Raw genomic sequence first — 17,021 nt, forward strand, 5'->3', positions numbered from 1 at the left:
CTTGGCATTACAATGTTATACGGTATAAATATATATATATATATATATATATATATATATATATATATATATTAATGGTTTTTTGAAATGATTGACTTTGACTAATACTCTCCAATCAAGAAGGCTTGAAGAATCTCCAAATTTGAAGAGATATTGATCCACAGTTTTTGAAGTGTATACTAAAACGTACATTTATCTTGGTATTAAGATAATGTATGTTAAACCACAAACTATCTTGGAATTGATATATTATTCATTGAGACATAAATTTTTCTGGACATTGAGATATTGGAACATAAAAATGAATGTTACTTTAAAGGAAAACATTCTTAGAATGGTCAAATTCAAAACCGATCGAATTTCTCTTTAATGAAATTTCTTATGCTAGTTTACTTGCACTGAAATTTTTCGAAATACATTTTGTGAAATACTCTCCAGTCAACAAATCTTGAAGAATCAGAGCAAAAATATACTTTCTGAAATTCAAAATTCGTAAAAATACATCGTCGTTTTTCAAAATGAAAAAATATAAAAGCGCTTACCTTATATATATGCATTTTATACGACTTGATGTTTACCGCACAATAAATAAATTTTCTAACCTTTTTTCCAAACTAAAATATATGAGTTGCCTTTACTTTATTCAAAAAGCAGCAATCTATAGAAAAGCAGTAAAAAAAAAGTTTATTTCAAAGAAATATCTCTGTATCAAGCTTCAGAAATAGGCTCCCTCAAAGTTTCATTTCTCTGATATCTTGGCATTGAGATAAACAAAACTCTGGAATCTCGCACAGAACTCCTAAGAATAGGAATATATTTATCTCATCTTTATAGGACATAAAAATTTCTTTTTTCCAATACAAAGGAAAGAAGTTGAAAAAATAAAATTTACAAACTATTCGAAAAATTGCCAAGAATCTTTGTTTGCTTTATCAGTGAAAATTCAAAGAAAAATAGTTATTAAAAGGGTTGTTTACTTAGAATTTTTCTACTTTTATCCAAGAAAGAGTTTTTGAATTACTCCTATAAATTCACTTTTAAGACTTTCATTAATTTCTTTCAAAGCCATGCATTTTATAGTTGCTGTAACTACTTTTTTTGCTAAGGAAACTTTTGTAGTAAAGATTTTTTTTTATTTATATTATCAGTTCTAAAAATAAAGAAAATTTATTCGACCTTAAAACTCTGCTTTATTTTATTTCTGAAAAAATTTTAATTTGTTTTTTTTCTTTGCATCTCTTCCTACGTAGGCCGTTAAAAGTATAGGTAAAAAAATTATACTATAACTATAAAAAATTTTAAACTATATTTTTTTCTCATTTTCAATGAAAGTTATGAGTCTTAAATTTAAATTTTAAAGCAGTAATACTAGAGTTGTTTATGAATTATTGAAATGTCGCCTTAATGGTAGCCTGTCATTGCAAAATTTATTGCAAATATTCTGAAAATATATTTTTTTATACATTTTGGAATTTTAAAAATATTTTTAAAAGCATCAGGACCGTGTTCGTTCTTTAAAATGAGTGTTTTTATAAAAGCGCAGGAAAAGCAATTATTTCTGCCTTTGAAATGCTTAAACTAAGAAACTTAATTTTCAAAAACGCTTAAATAACACTAAATCTAACGGAGATTAAGAAGCTAAGCAAACCATTTCACTTTGAAAGAGTTAGATTTTTATCTCTGTGTTTTTAAAACTGAAGATTTGAAAAAATTTATGCCAAACCAAATAAGGAATTTTTAAAGTTGGATAAGACACTTAACACTGTTCAAAATAATAAAGTTAGCTCATTATAACAAAAAAAAATTATTGTAGGAAGTTTAAGCTAAGACATCTCTAGAAATTTTTCACCGTGTCTCCATTCAAAATTCCGAACAAAATATAACTTTTTTAACATGGTTACTGATTGTTAAAGAAAAAGAATAACTAAAAGGATATAACAACAACAACATCCAAGCATAATAAAACTTTTAAGCACCATGACTATATTTTTAACATAACATAATTTTTATACAATTCAAACGACATAATTGACATCTGAGCAATTGTTCTCTAAATGTTTTATAGCACACCAATGATAAAACATTCAGCCACGACAGATCTCACTTAGAACGTAAAGTAGTCTACTGTTTAGGCAACCACCGGGATCGAATCTATGAGCTATTTTCTATCTATTTGCTTTCTATGAGCTATTTTCCATGAGATCGAACCTATAAATAACCTATGTCTGTGCCGCTGGAACACTTGACAAGACGACAAATGATCATCAGCTATACTTTTTCATCTAATAGGGGATACTCTAGACGAGAGGGGATACTCTATAGGTAATCTCGAGAGGGGATACTCTAGACATATAAGGAAGCTGTTTGACAAAGCCTTATGTGTCTTTCTTTTTTCTACTAAACATATAATTATTTCAAAGTACTGCACATCATTTTCTGCACAATCAGTAAGAGAATTTAAAAAAAAAAACTTTGAGCTACTTTTGACTATTTTATAATTGATGTACCAGATATGGCTAAACTTTGTCAAAATAGTGCTTCGATATCAGAAAGGAAAAAATATATACGTGCAATTTCCAATTTCACCGTACTACTAAAAATATGAAAAAAGGGGGAATAATATCTATAGGACCAACCGGACTGTATGGGGGTAAGGGAGCTGACTTCTTGCCAGAAAGATCTCGGGATAGAATCTCGGTCAGAGACAAGGATATTCTCTCCTTCTTCTATCTCTGTACTATTTTTTCTTCTTACTGTGGGAGCACAGTCGGATCACATAATATAGTGTAATAATATAATATAGAAGAAAGCCTACTGATACCAGTTGGCTTTCATCTTCTCTTCCTGCTTTGCAGCCCTTTGGTGATCTCTGGCTTTCTGTACTACAGAGTTCCACGTCACTTTCTCCGCAGACTTCTTTATCCAGTTTTTTGTTCTCAGTTTTTCAGGTCTTCCTCAACCTGATCCAGCCATATTAGCTTTGATCTTCCCTATTCCCTACTCTTATATAATCTCATTTTCATGATATTCTTAGTCATGTGTGTTTATTTCATTCTCCTGAAAAGTCCAATCCTCTGTATTCCTTTAGTTTTGATAAATTTTATGATGTTTTTCTCTTTCATTAATTTTTCTATTCATCTTTACGTGATAAATCATCGTATGGATTACTAATTGAGTCATCATTTTCATTAATGGTGCCTAAATTATTATGATTATTTTCAATAATTTTTTTAGTTAAAGAATAGGTTCAAGATCCATATCTGGTGTATATTTGAATTTTTTGGAGATAGTACATGCAAATTTCTGTGGATCGTCAATGAAATTAAATTTCAAAGAATAATTTATAAATAAAAAAAATGTGGGTCAAACAATTTATAATTACTGTTGCATAGTACAAAAATACTATTTCTAAACTAATTACTTTTTAGTTCTATAACAAAAATAAATTACCAGAAACTTTTAAGAAGTCTTATTCTACATACAATTTATTTTATTCCAAGGCTTACTCAAGAGTTGCATTTTGTTAGGAGGAAAACGTTTTTTTCGATGAATTTTATTCCATTCACAATGCACTTTTGTTTTCCTCGTATTCTTCAGCATACAGTATTTTTTTTTTTACATATCGCATTTTCTAAAGTACTTCTATCTATAAAAATATCAGTAGTTCGCTCTAATCCTTGTTTTTTTAAGAATTTAAGATGTTTTTCTTGCAGAAATCACTGGTTGAGAGGAGAGAGAAGTTTTGAAATTCCTGCTAAAATTCAAAATTCCCGTTATGCTTTTTTTCACTTCAATTCCTGTTATGGTTGGTTGTTTTCGTTTCTCATATGGATGATAACATTCCTCTTTTATCAAAGAATTTACTTGTTTTGACAGCAAGATTTCTCTTATGATGCGTGAGAGATTATAGAGTTCTATTTTAAAGCAATACGGCTTTACACTATGTAAAAACAGTGACTAATGGAAAAAGTTTTTATTTTTGTAAAATTATGTTTTGTAAGTAAAAATTAATAATAAAGAGCACTATCATTTCGAACATTACGAAATAATGATGGAAATTATCATTAAGATAAATTCAAATAGTCATCAGAGAATAAGAAAACTCATAATTCATTTCTAATTTTCGTTTATCTAATTCAGACAATAGTGACCATGCAAATTTTGATTCAAAAATCATTTAGGTAGACAGTGATGTAATGTGATATAAAATCAAAAGTAGCATTCTGATAATAAATGAACGGGAAATTGCTTTAGCAATTAAAGAATATTCAATCTAAGGTAACTTTTAATTTATATAATGCATTCAAATTTTACAGTCACTTTCAGTTTGCTTAATTCTTATTCTTAATTTGCTGGTGATTTCTTATTTTTTATTCTAATTGATTTATGCGAAATTGATACTTATATTGTCAATATTTTTAATATCTGAAACAATTAATTCGATTTAATATTTGGACTCTTCCTGTGGCAGTGCCATATGGTATTAGCCTCTACTTTTAATGTATAAGGAATGCACGTTCTTGGATACTGCTTCTCTTTATGCGTTTCAAAAGACCTCCTTTACCTTAAATGAATAATAAACGAAATAAAATTATATATTTAATTATATTCTAAATAACTATGTTCAAATTAGAAGGGATTTTTGACCATTTTTGTTTCTTTCCATTCACGTTTGACAAGTCTTGAAAATGGGAGCCTATTTTTGAGTGCTTGAAATATGTCAACTGTTATTTGCAATCTATATATTTTTGAAGCAAACTATACTGGATCAAATTTTGTTTCATTGGCTTCAGAATATATGAATATTGAATTTCCACCTGCCAATGAAACCAATGAAGATTTTTAATCGAGTTATATCTTACCATTTCAGTTCCTTGAGAATATTTATTTTATATCATGAAAAAATTTTAATTGTCGAGTCTTATTCTGTTTTTATAATAAACAAACAATGCTCTAAAAACAATGTTATACATTTTATTTAAAAACATTAAAATTATGTATAGCTCAGAATTATTAGCGACAATTCTTAATATTTTAATCCGAATTCAGAGCAATTATTGCGTAATTTTTTACTAAGTAGAATCATATTGCACGAGGATAAGTCATGTAAGAACTATTTAAACTTTTAAATATTTATGTAAGCTTTATTTTTGAAAAAATTACTATGGAAAATGATTATTACATCATTTTGCATTTTAAATCCTCCTTTAAATTTCCATTTAAATTCTTTCATATAAATAATTTAACATTGAATTTTAAAAAAAACTATTTAATTCTATCTTGAAATATTTTTACGAATAAGTATCGAAAAACTATCTCGACTTTTATAACTTAAGTATTTCAAAACGAACCATTTTTTATGCCAAGGCATCAAAAAATTTGAAATCAGTTTAAACTCAAAATTCATTTCTTGTTTGTAAAATGAAATTATTACATCCTTAAAATTTTTATTTCCATTCAATAAAATATTTTTATTCGGAAATATTTTCAAAGTAACAAAAATAAATTCGACTCAGTAAGTACTTAACAAAAGTATACTGTGAATTTGACGGAAGTGAAAAAGGACTTATTCTTAAGGTTTTAAAATATTCAACCGATAAATATACACACCACTTATAAAACCATATTTTCAAAAAATTTTGATATAAAAATTGTGTGTGGTAAAAGAAGATGCTCTCAATAAATTTGTGCATTCAATTCTGCAATATGATAAAAAAAAGAAGAAAAAAAAGAGAAAAAAAATATATAAATTCTAACTCACGTAAAAACTTTATCGTGTTTTTCTTCCTAAATTCCAAAATATTTTGAAGAAAGACGTTCCTTTTTTTAGGGTAAGAATTTTTTTTTCTTCGAGGTAAAAAGACATTCCACGTTTGGAAGACGTCACAAAATTCTGCACATATCTGTATTTTATCGGTTTTCCTTTTTTTCTCTGCGTTTTGGTATCTATATTTTGAGTTTCAGTGTCTGATATAACTCAGAATCAAGATTTTAGGTCAATATATGGACGAAACAACTCATGCTGAAAGAGTACATTTGATATAGATTTGTTTTGAAAAAAGGATTATTTTTTTCTAAGATTTAAATTTGTTCCAGATAAAATGAACGAAAAAATGTCGTTTTTCCCTTTTAATACTATTGTGCAAACATTCAATTTTTGATACAGATTAAGTAAAACTTAATTCAGTTTTCAATTCAGTTTCCCTTCTTCCAATCCTTTTGTTGATAAAATTATTTTTTTTATTTAATTATTAAATATAATATGGGGCATGGTTTCGGATAGTAAAGGCACAATTTGTTTAAATCATTATTTTACGATGATTTCCCTGCGTAATAAACTTGTCTTAGATAAGTTGATTATAAAATAGATGTAGGTATTTGTTTTGAAACAGCAATTTTTCATGAATGCTGTTATTTAATATTGTTACACAATAATATCAATCATTCTTACATTTAAATGAAAAAAGTATCACTTTTTTTCTCTAGTGACACTTTAATTCATGGAGCCATGAAGCTTCTCCATTTTGATTTACAAAAATTTTGTATGTTTATTTACACAAAATTTACTGACTTTTTTATGTCTATGATATCATATTTTATTTTGCTTTGATAGATCATGAAGAGTACAAACTTCTCTTCAATCATTTTAATCAAACATTTTAGAATCTTTCTAATTTCAAAAACTAATTAATCATGATACGGATAATGACAGACTGCCCCATGCCTAAACAGAAGAATATAGATAGTTGTGGAAAAAATTGCAGACAAGAACCCGGAGAAGCATTAGCATATATAGATGATATACATTTGCCGCGTGTCCTACTAAGTCATGAATGCTTACATGTATTCTTCGTAAAAGTAATACGAGGACGCATTATAAAGAGACCAATATGTATAGGAATTGCAGGTTCCAGAACTAACTACAGATAGATATGTACCAGCTTTTATGCATTCTAAAAATGGGCGCAACTAATATTCAAATTTAACAACTCCATATGCAGCATATATTCATATTTGTGGAAAATGCATGCGGAGGGAGAAATGCTCACATCTCTATCAGATGTTCATTCAATGCCGGCAGGTTTTAATCCACGGAGTTCCAGGTTTGTAATAAAATATTTTAAGCAATATAGTTTACACCCCAATCCAGAGAGAGTAAAGAAGCTTTACGTAATGGCCTCCACAATGATACATCATGACAAACATTTCATTCTCTTATAAAATGGAGCAAACTAAGCAAAAACTGAAATTAAAAATACTGATCTCCTAACTAAGCTATTGAGACCATATTTTCCGAATTGTAACTATCGAAACCATTGTTGTGAAACCTTGATAGTGCCATTGAAATCGAAACTAGTGTGTCATGATATATGTCACTGCTGTCGCTATCTCATCCTGGGCTGGGATGTACAACTATAGTGGTTAGAGAATCCTACTACAAACCTGGAGGTAATTAGTCTAAATCCTGTAGGCAGCAAACGAACATCTCTCTCACATTTCTACCTTCGCATGCTTTTTGCTAAAAATGTGCATGCAGTTTCAATTTTGAATGCTGTTTCAAATTCGGTAATTTTTTTATTTTGGAGCTATTTTGACAAATTTTTGATCAATTTTGAGGAACATTTTCTTTTACAGAGAGGGAAATAAAATTAGGCAGTGCGCAATGCTGATTACATTGCGCACTGTTTGCCATCCTGCTTTTGGTTTTTGTGGTTTTTGCGAATATTTAACATACCCTTTTGTCAATAACCGGCCACTCCTGATGGTTTTCTTTACTTATTTTTTCTTTTAAAGGTTTTATTTAAAATTGAAATTGTCCATAAACTATAACGGTCTTTTACCAGGCAATAATATAGATCAAAAGACATAGAAACGAAATTTTTTAACCTATCAAAACATTTATGGCATCATCTGATTTAAATTAATGTATAGACTGCATTTAAAAATTACATTATATCAAAAGTCTTAAAACAACAAACAGTTATCATTATGATATAGTTTTTTTATTCTAAATTTTTTAAATGCAAATTGAATTTTTTAAATGGTGAGTCAGCAAATAAAGCACTTAGATCAAAATATTTATGCCAAAAATATATTAAAATATTTATACGAAAAAATTAATATTAAATTAAACGCATAAAACGTTAGAAATTCCAACTAATTTATATTATCCATCTTTGATTTTTTGATTCTATTAACAATAAAATCATAGATTTAAAAAAATAAAAATTTAAATATTTTATGCAAATAAATAAAAATTAAAAAATCAACATCATTCATTCATATTTTAATTAAGATTGCAGCATCTTCTTGACTTTAAGGGAATAAAAATCTTAAATCATTTGTCAGATGTGATTGATGTGAAAGGAGCTTTTAGATTATTATTCCATCAATTAGTTTAATAAATATTCAGGGGTGTACTGATACCTTCTGTGTTATACACCCCTTAATAATATCTATTTGTCTTTCCGTCAATATATCACTCTGTATTCTTTTGCATTAAAACCTACTTCCATACCCGAAGTACCTTACTTCAATGTACCTTTCTTAGTGCCTTAAAAGGGTGAAATCTTTGATTAAATTGGCTGCAGTCTTCCAAAGAAGAATGACATAATTATGTAAATTGCTACATGTTCCGTGAAGCCCGCCATTGATATTATTCTATGGAACTGCTAGAGAGAGAACTCCACCCCTTCTTTATTTCGTTCTTTTGAAAGTGAAATATTTTCACCAATTATGTCTTGATTAATGATTTTCAATATTATATCCATCGTCAATAAATTAGATTTTATAAAATTTAGTTGTTTCTTCGAATGATGCTAGATCAATTGCATTTATTAACATGGCAGCTTAGCTAATTACATTTTTTAAAAATTTAAGACGAATCAATTAATTAATTTTTTCAATGCATATTGAATATGTTTTGAACATGTTTGAATTGTGTTTTGAACATGTGTTTATGTATGTAATGAACACGAGCCATATCAGCTATGCTAATTTTTACTATATTCGTTGATCTGGATATGAGATTCATAGAACTAATATTTCAGAAATTTTTACTTGAAGAAATTGTAAATGATAGTTTAATAAAAATTAGTTATTGTTTTGAAAGCTAAAGTGAGAAGTAATCTAATTCAACTCTTTTTTATCTGTTTCAATTTTGTGATAAAAAAATATTCTTTTTGGCTTTATGTGATATTCTATAAAAAAAGAATATCATAAAAATGTTTTTATATACTTTTTTAATCTATGTTTGTGTTCCTAAATTCCCCAATATAATCCCTTTTTTTATAAGTAAATGAATATAATGCTTTGTTTAAATATTTTCCAGTTTTTTTTAATGAATAATAAATAAATAAGTAACCAGATCTAAAAAATTAAAAATTTAAAAAAAGGGAATAAATAATCTACTTATTCCTCTAATCTAAAGTGATTTTGTTTTGAGAAAAAAAAAGATTAGTGCCTTAGTAAATGAGCACTAATCCAAATGAATAAAAGAAAACTTAGTTTACAAAAAAGCAGCTTTGTTATGACAGTTGAAACAAAAAAATTGTCCTTAAACCAGAAAGAGAAATATAAAAAACACAATAGTTGCATTAAGTGCAAAAAGGTCAAGTTAAACTTTTTTTGGTGAATTACATTTTGTTTTATTAGTTTATAAATAATCGTAGAGAAGCTATTTTTGAAGAATTATTTATGGAATACTAAATAAATATTTGCTATATTTTTACCATATAAATAGCTAAAAAACTCTTGAATAATCAAAAACCACCTGATAAAACATACGTTTCTAAAATTATTTTATTTATTAAGAATGTATGCGTGAAATTTTTTTTATTGATAAGGTTTTTATTTCTGATTAACATTTAGTATTTAGTCGTGAAATTCATGGTGTATAATTTGTTTTAAGTTACTTGATATAGGACGTTTTTGGATTGAACCAAACTTCATACGCATAAACATAAAGCATATATATTTGAGTCATAGCAGAAAACATATACTTGATGATTTTTATTAAGTTTGAATTTTTTTTATTTTAATACAAATTTTAATAACGTAAATAACTCATGAATAATGAAAAATAAATAACTCATTGAGATATTTACGGTTTCTGGAATTATTTTATTTCTCATTATTTTCCCAATGGATTAACTAAACGGATTAAAATTTATGTGTGCTAACCAAAAACATATCTTTGTCAATAGTCGCACCATTCTAAATAAACAAGCTACCTCTTTTTCACATGCTCATCCCAAAACAAGTGACAAATTCAACGTCAATTTTTTATTCAACGACGATTTTAACTATTGTTCTCATTTTTTATTTTATCACAGTAGATATTTTATTGCAAGCCGACTTGACTGTGTAGGGGTCAGAGAATTGGCCTTGCATCAGAAAGGTCGTGGGTTGGAATTCCGGACAAAGCATGGATGTTCTTTCATTATCTGTCCTTACTGTCGGAGCAACGTTGTCCCACCTAATACGGTGCACCTGAAAGAGTTGCATGAAAATCTGCTCTGTAAATGCCTGGATTAACGAAATGTTAGCACAGATGGGAATTGGAAATTTTAAAAAAAATGTTTAATTATAAAACCATCAATTCAATAAACATTTTTGGAACTTTTTTAACTAAGTATAAATATTTCAACTGAATTCATATATTCATCTCAAATTTATGCGGGCAAACCAAAAACATATCTTCATCAATAGTCGCACCATCCTAAATTAAACAAGATATTTATTTTTTATATTCTCATCACAAAACAAGCTTCTATTCAGTGACAATTTCAAATTCTGTTCTCATTTTCCCTGTTTCCTATTTTTATCATGGCAGGTGTTTCATTATGAAACCAATAATTCAGCAATAGATTTCTAAGAATTTTCTTAATTAAGTGTGAAAAATTTAACTGAATTCATGTTTTTATGATTCAAATATTTTAAAACACTCCTAAATTATCAAAAAATATACTTACTATGCTACTTACGTTATAAGAAGCAATTTAACTTTTGACTTATTTAATGATGGAAGGTCAAGAATTTTTTTATTTTAGTTTTTTTTTAATTTTGAAATGAAATTTATACTTGGAAATATAAGAAATACCTTTGGCAACGTTCGCACTATACTAATTCAACAAATTATCTCAAGATTTAGCAAGATAATGTAGAGTGCATTTAGGTTAATTATTTCTGCGAAAATAATGATATGTTAAATTTTTTGCTCCGTAGCATGTTCTGGTAAAAAGGGATTTCACGATAAAATGTTCCTGCACCCTGACTGCCAATACTTTTTAAAGTAATTTTATTAAAAATTTTAGACAGTACATTTCATCTGAGTGATCGTTTCAATATAAAATTATTTTTCGAGAAGCCAATTTTTTTTAATTAATTTCAATTAGTTTAACGTAATATAGATTTTTATTAAATAAACGTTATGAAAAAATTCATAAATTAACACTAACAAGGGAAACTAGGGAAGTGTGACTCGCCAGTTTTGAAATAAACTAGTGGGATGTATGCCTTATGAGGAATTATTTTAGGGGGCAACATTCGTTTCGGCTCATAGAGGGTCCTGTGAGAGATCAAAAATAATTCAATATATAGAAAAATCGTTCTTTTATTACTTCAATGCAGACTATTAGTTATTGTAATTATCTCATACTCCAATTAATTTTGTGGTACTTTCACGTACTATATAATGAATATTTATTGTCAAAATTATTTCGAAAATTTTATGTAGCTGTAGTTTTTCAGAAAAACCTGTAAAGTTAATTTTAAAAAAAAATTTGACATCAAATTTTTCAATTTTTTTTTTCAAAAAATCTTCCGAATTAATTGGAGAACGTAATTGCAAATCAATTAATTAATTAATAATTAATTAATTTTCTAATTAATTAATTAACTAATTAATTGCAAATTAATTGGAGTATGAGATAATTACAATAACTAATAGTCTGCATTGAAGTAATAAAATACCGATTTTTCTATATATTGAATTATTTTTTTATCTCTCACGGGATGTTCTATGGGCCGAAACGAATGCTGCCCCCTAAAATTATTCCTCATAAGGCATAACATCCCACTAGTTTATTTCAAAATTGGCGAGTCACACTTCCTAGTTTCCCTTGTAAGAAACGGTTTATGAAATTATTTATTTTCTGATTTATTTTATAATGGCTAGTTATAATATTCTTAGGGCGTAGTTTGTTTTGAGTCATCATCATCATGTTTCCATTCGGTAACTAAATTTATGCATGCAAACATAAGACATATCTTTGTCAGAGGTCATACCATCCTAATTCAACAAGATATTTCTCTTCCACGCATATATTTTCACATATTAAACTTCTATTCAGCTACAATTTCAGCTTTTGCAATTTGCTTCCCTATTTTCAATTTCATCAGGTGGATGTTTCAAAAGAAAAACTTAATTCCTGGAGACATTTTCTTAAAATTAATTTAGTTAATTAGACCCAATACAGATTTTTATCAAATAGATAATACGAGAAACTCATATATTATCACAAAAAAACTTTTCACAGTTATGGTGTATGGAACTATTTATACTTCTGATTTACTTTATAATGGTTAGCCGAAAAATTGCGGGCGTAGTTTGTTTTGAGTCATTTGGTTCAGAATGTTTCCATTTTTGAACCAAAATTTATGCGTGTAAACAGAAGACATATCTTTGTCAGTGGTCGTACCATCCTAATGCAACAAGATATCTCTTTTCCATGTATATTTCATAACATATTAAGCTTCTATTCAGCATGTATTTCAGCTTTTGCTTTCCTTTTCACTCTTTTCTATTTCATCAGAGTGGATGTTTCAATAGAAATGTCCGGAGACATGTCAAGAAATTTTTCACGCCCTGTCGCCTTTTCTCCAAATAAACGGAGAGAGAAATTTGACAGCTCTGGGAGTGGCGATATGAATCGTTACAAGTTTTTCATCTTTCTTTGTATAGCCGAATCTGTAAACTTACTCTAAAAGCTAGGAATTTCTTTCACACGCAGGATGTTACAATGTAAAATTCCCATGGAGAAGTAATATTACAAGGGATAAATGTCTGAAATGATTTTTAGATTAAGTCCTTTTACGTAATCATGTTTCAGGAGGAAATATAATTGTGTTAGACATAAAGATTTTCAATTTTCTGAATTCGTATTGTGATAAAGCATTAAATTTTTATAACATCTTTTCAAAAGGTTATTTTCTTGTTAGATATTTAATTCTAGTAAACGTGGTTATTTTTTTAATGTTTATTTATAAAGTAGCGAATGACTCAGAATTACTCAATTTATGGATATGATTTGTAGAAACCAGAATATAGCTTAAACATTGATAAAATACAACAAAAGAGACTACATTTAAATTAAATTTACTTTTTTTTGTTTTATTACATATATTATATATATAACACATATTAAAAAAATTTATTAAATAAATATGCGTATATTAAATAAATATATAACATATATTAAATATATAAGAAACCATCGTTAATTAGTATTAGTTTCATTTTAAAACATCAAAATTTTAATCCTTAAACAAATTTAACACTTGCAGTTTTGAACTAAGCACTAAGAAAAGTATAGTCAAAACTATCAGAATATGGTGAAATTTTCCGTATCGTGAAATTTACCGTGCTTTTGTTGATAGTTATCGTGTAAAATTTGGCAAATATCGGTTAATATTTTGATGAAATGCTGTTGTCACAAATTTTTATTTTTAATAATCACTAAAATAATGCATTCAACTGCTTTTTTTCCTCATTTACTGATATATGTGAGATATTTACCCATTAATAAAGCAACAAATATTTATCCAAATCATTGTCAATGATATCAGTTAACTTCTTGTAGGAGCATTGTATCATTTTTGAGAAAAAAAATTCGAAACTATGAAGGAGCTTATGCTGATTATGTAGCAAAGTTTTCAACATTGAAATTTTTCATTTATAGAACAACATTGGGTTCTGATATTGCATAAACCATCTAACATGCTATAAAAGTAGAAAAAGTAATAATTCACTTAATAGGATCACACCCACCATCCAACCAAAGCTTGGTACATAGTCCCATTTTAATGGCCATGTATATTTTAATGGCCATGGTAAAAATTGCTTAATTTAAACACCTGTAAGGCGACATTGACAGTACCTAAACTAGCAAGTTTCTATCAAAGCTTTCTCGAGTTAACCAAAGATAAGATTTTTAGTCACTATAGATTTAACGTTATCCTTTTCTCATACGCGATGGTAATATAGTCGGTTGTTAGGATCGAACTCACGACTTCAAGCTCTCCAGCAACGGAATGGGTGACACCTTTACCAAATGAACCAATAAAGTATTTTTAATAAGACTAAGAACTTTTTTTTCTGCAGGCACTGTACTTTCGTTCTTCACCTCTGAAGATGCTGGGAGCGTTGCTCATTTAACGTTACCCAGTGGGCACGCCTTTGAACATAAGTCACGGAGGCGAGCAACATTACCCACGCCACACTGCCGAAAATACCCATACATAGGGTGGGTCACATTGACACATCGTACAACAGAGAACAACACACAGAGAGGAAAAAAAAACTATACCCTGAGCGGGATTTGAACCCGTGACCACTGGTAAGACTGTGAACTTTCCGGTAGTAAAATCGATAGAAATAATCATATTAAGACTAAGAAACTTACATGAACACAAAATAATATTTTGAAACAGTGGTGCCCTGTTCTTTACATTGTCTAATAATTGTCAAGTTTTCGTACTAACTGTTATGCAATGAAGATTTTTGCATCTATTCAAAGTCGATGTGAAATACTTTATTTTCCGCCATATTGCATACTTTAATATTTGTAAAAAAACAAAAATTACATATAATTTTAAAATTGCGCTGTAGCTCTTTTTCTTTGATTAATAGTTCTTTAAAAAGTCACGTCATATCACTGGATTTTCAAATTTGTATGAAAAATTAAAACGAAATAGTTGCAGTTACTATTTCTAAGACTTCCGGATGTGTGTTAAGTCTATATTATTGCATGTCAAACAATATTGGCAAGTCAATATTGATTTTTTTTTCATTCTTTCGCCGTAATATTTTTCCCTCCCACTACTTGATAAATAGGTCAGGAAGCAAATCCATAACTTATTGCATATTTCCTAGCGATTTATTTTCTTTCTTATCTTCTAGGAACAGTCTCAAAAAAGATGACTTAAAAAACCAATTCTTTTTCAACACGTTTGCAAAATATCTTCCAAATTTTGCAACAACACGATTTTAACTAGGCCAAAAGTATCCTCTTATTACGAAAAAGAAAATCAATATCCGCTTTAGTTGCATTTATGTAACAAGCTGTATTTAGTTGGGTGAAACTTTTCTTCTTTCAAATATACACCAACGTACACCAAGATCTTTCGGAGTAATAAACCTGATTTCATTAAGTCAGCATCTCTTTTCGAAAACATCTTTCATTACTTTTCTCGAGGGCCTTCCTCAAGAATGGAAATTTCTAGAATCGCGAAAAGATAGTTCTAGCTGTTTACTATGGTATCTACCATTCAACATGTATCTGCTTGCTCAGCTTTGAGTACTGGATTCTTAAAAGTCATTTATCTTCTTCAGTCAAGTCAAAATAGAATAAAAGAGGTCTATGGGAAGTGAACAATAAATTCATAAAAGCATAAACTTTGTTCGGTTAGCAAAAATCTCTCTAAAGATAAACAATAATTTTGCCTATTTTGGATGATTTTCTTATAAATGTTTATTTACTTATTTTGTAGCTGTAAATAAATCTATTACTTTTTTTCATAAATAATAGCCAATTTGGCATAGATCTAGAGCAAAAACCTCAGAAAACTATTTATTAATAAGAGGAAAGTATATTTAATTACTATTAATTTAAGCTTAGTTCAACCTTGATTACTTGTTTAGGCTCTTTACGTTGTTTAGCGTTAAAGGTAGTCAGCCTACATCACCCTGCCCCCCTCTCGGTATTTAGCTTGGAATTTGGTTTTTTCTAATCTTTAAAAATTTGCTCTCTTAAAATCGACCATCATTTTTCTCTCCCAGTCATTTTTGATCTTCCCCTTTTTCACCTGCCATCAGGCACGCACGAAGCAGTAACATGCGTTAATTTTTCTTTTAGCGTTCTTAATATAATCTCGTTCATTTCTATTTCGTCTTATTCATTCAATTTTCAATTGTAGTTACGTTTCCTTCTAAGATTGTTTCGTTTCTAATTTTAACAGGCCAATTAAAAAATTATAATCCTGATATTAATGATTAATAAACCAATAAAATAACTAGATTTTCTTACTTATTGAAATAACTTGATGTTTACACTCCTGTTTTCAAAATAAATTAAATCGCAATTTCAGTTTTCAGGTATAATTTTTATTTAACCTAAATTAACCAACTTTGCAATAACAAGCAATCTACGAGTCAAGATTAATACGCAGATTTGACTTATTTAAAAACAGGATTTTAACTAGGCCAAAATTATCATCTTACTACTGAAAAGGAAATCAATATCCGTGTCTTATTTTGCACTAATGCAACAAGCTGCATTTAGTTTCATAAAACTTTTCTTCTTTCAAATACACACCAACCCACACTAAGATCTTCCAGAGCAATAAACCTGATTTCATTAAGTCAGCTTTCTCTTTTCCAAAACGGTTTTCATTACTTTTCTCGAGGGCCTTCCTCAAGAATGGAAATTTCTGGAATCAAGACAGTTCTAGCTATTTACTATCGTATCTATCATTCAGCATGTATCAGCTCCTTCAGATTTGAGAACTGGATTCTTAAAAGTCATTTATCTTCCTCAGCCAAGTCAAAATAAAATAAGAGTGGACGATGTAAAGTAAGCATTAGATTCTAGAAAGCTTAATTTTTTTTTCTTTTATCAAAAATATCGTTAAACATATACAACAAGTCTTCTTTTGATGGATTTATTATCAAAATGCTAATTGTATGCTTTGTATCTTTAGCGAATTACATTACTTTTATTTAGTAAAGAAAGTAATTTTAA

The 17,021-nt window shown here is 28.3% G+C and overlaps 1 protein-coding gene and 1 long non-coding RNA gene across 3 annotated transcripts in view; one reads left to right on the plus strand and one right to left on the minus strand.

Annotated features, from left to right (window-relative positions):
• Window positions 1-17,021, plus strand: part of LOC107436612 (opioid-binding protein/cell adhesion molecule homolog) — a 484,171-nt gene that overhangs the window by 393,778 nt on the left and 73,372 nt on the right. The window lies entirely within an intron of this gene.
• The window catches only part of LOC139425683 (uncharacterized), a 55,557-nt gene continuing 48,637 nt past the window's right edge, over window positions 10,102-17,021 (minus strand). Inside the window, exon 2 of the long non-coding RNA XR_015435916.1 lies at window positions 10,102-10,491. This is a non-coding gene — a long non-coding RNA (uncharacterized LOC139425683). The remainder of the gene's footprint in view (window positions 10,492-17,021) is intronic.

The sequence above is a fragment of the Parasteatoda tepidariorum genome, chromosome 8 (genome assembly GCF_982258835.1).
Source record: "Parasteatoda tepidariorum strain Cologne lab strain chromosome 8, Ptep-v5.0, whole genome shotgun sequence".
Classification (NCBI taxonomy): domain Eukaryota; kingdom Metazoa; phylum Arthropoda; class Arachnida; order Araneae; family Theridiidae; genus Parasteatoda; species Parasteatoda tepidariorum.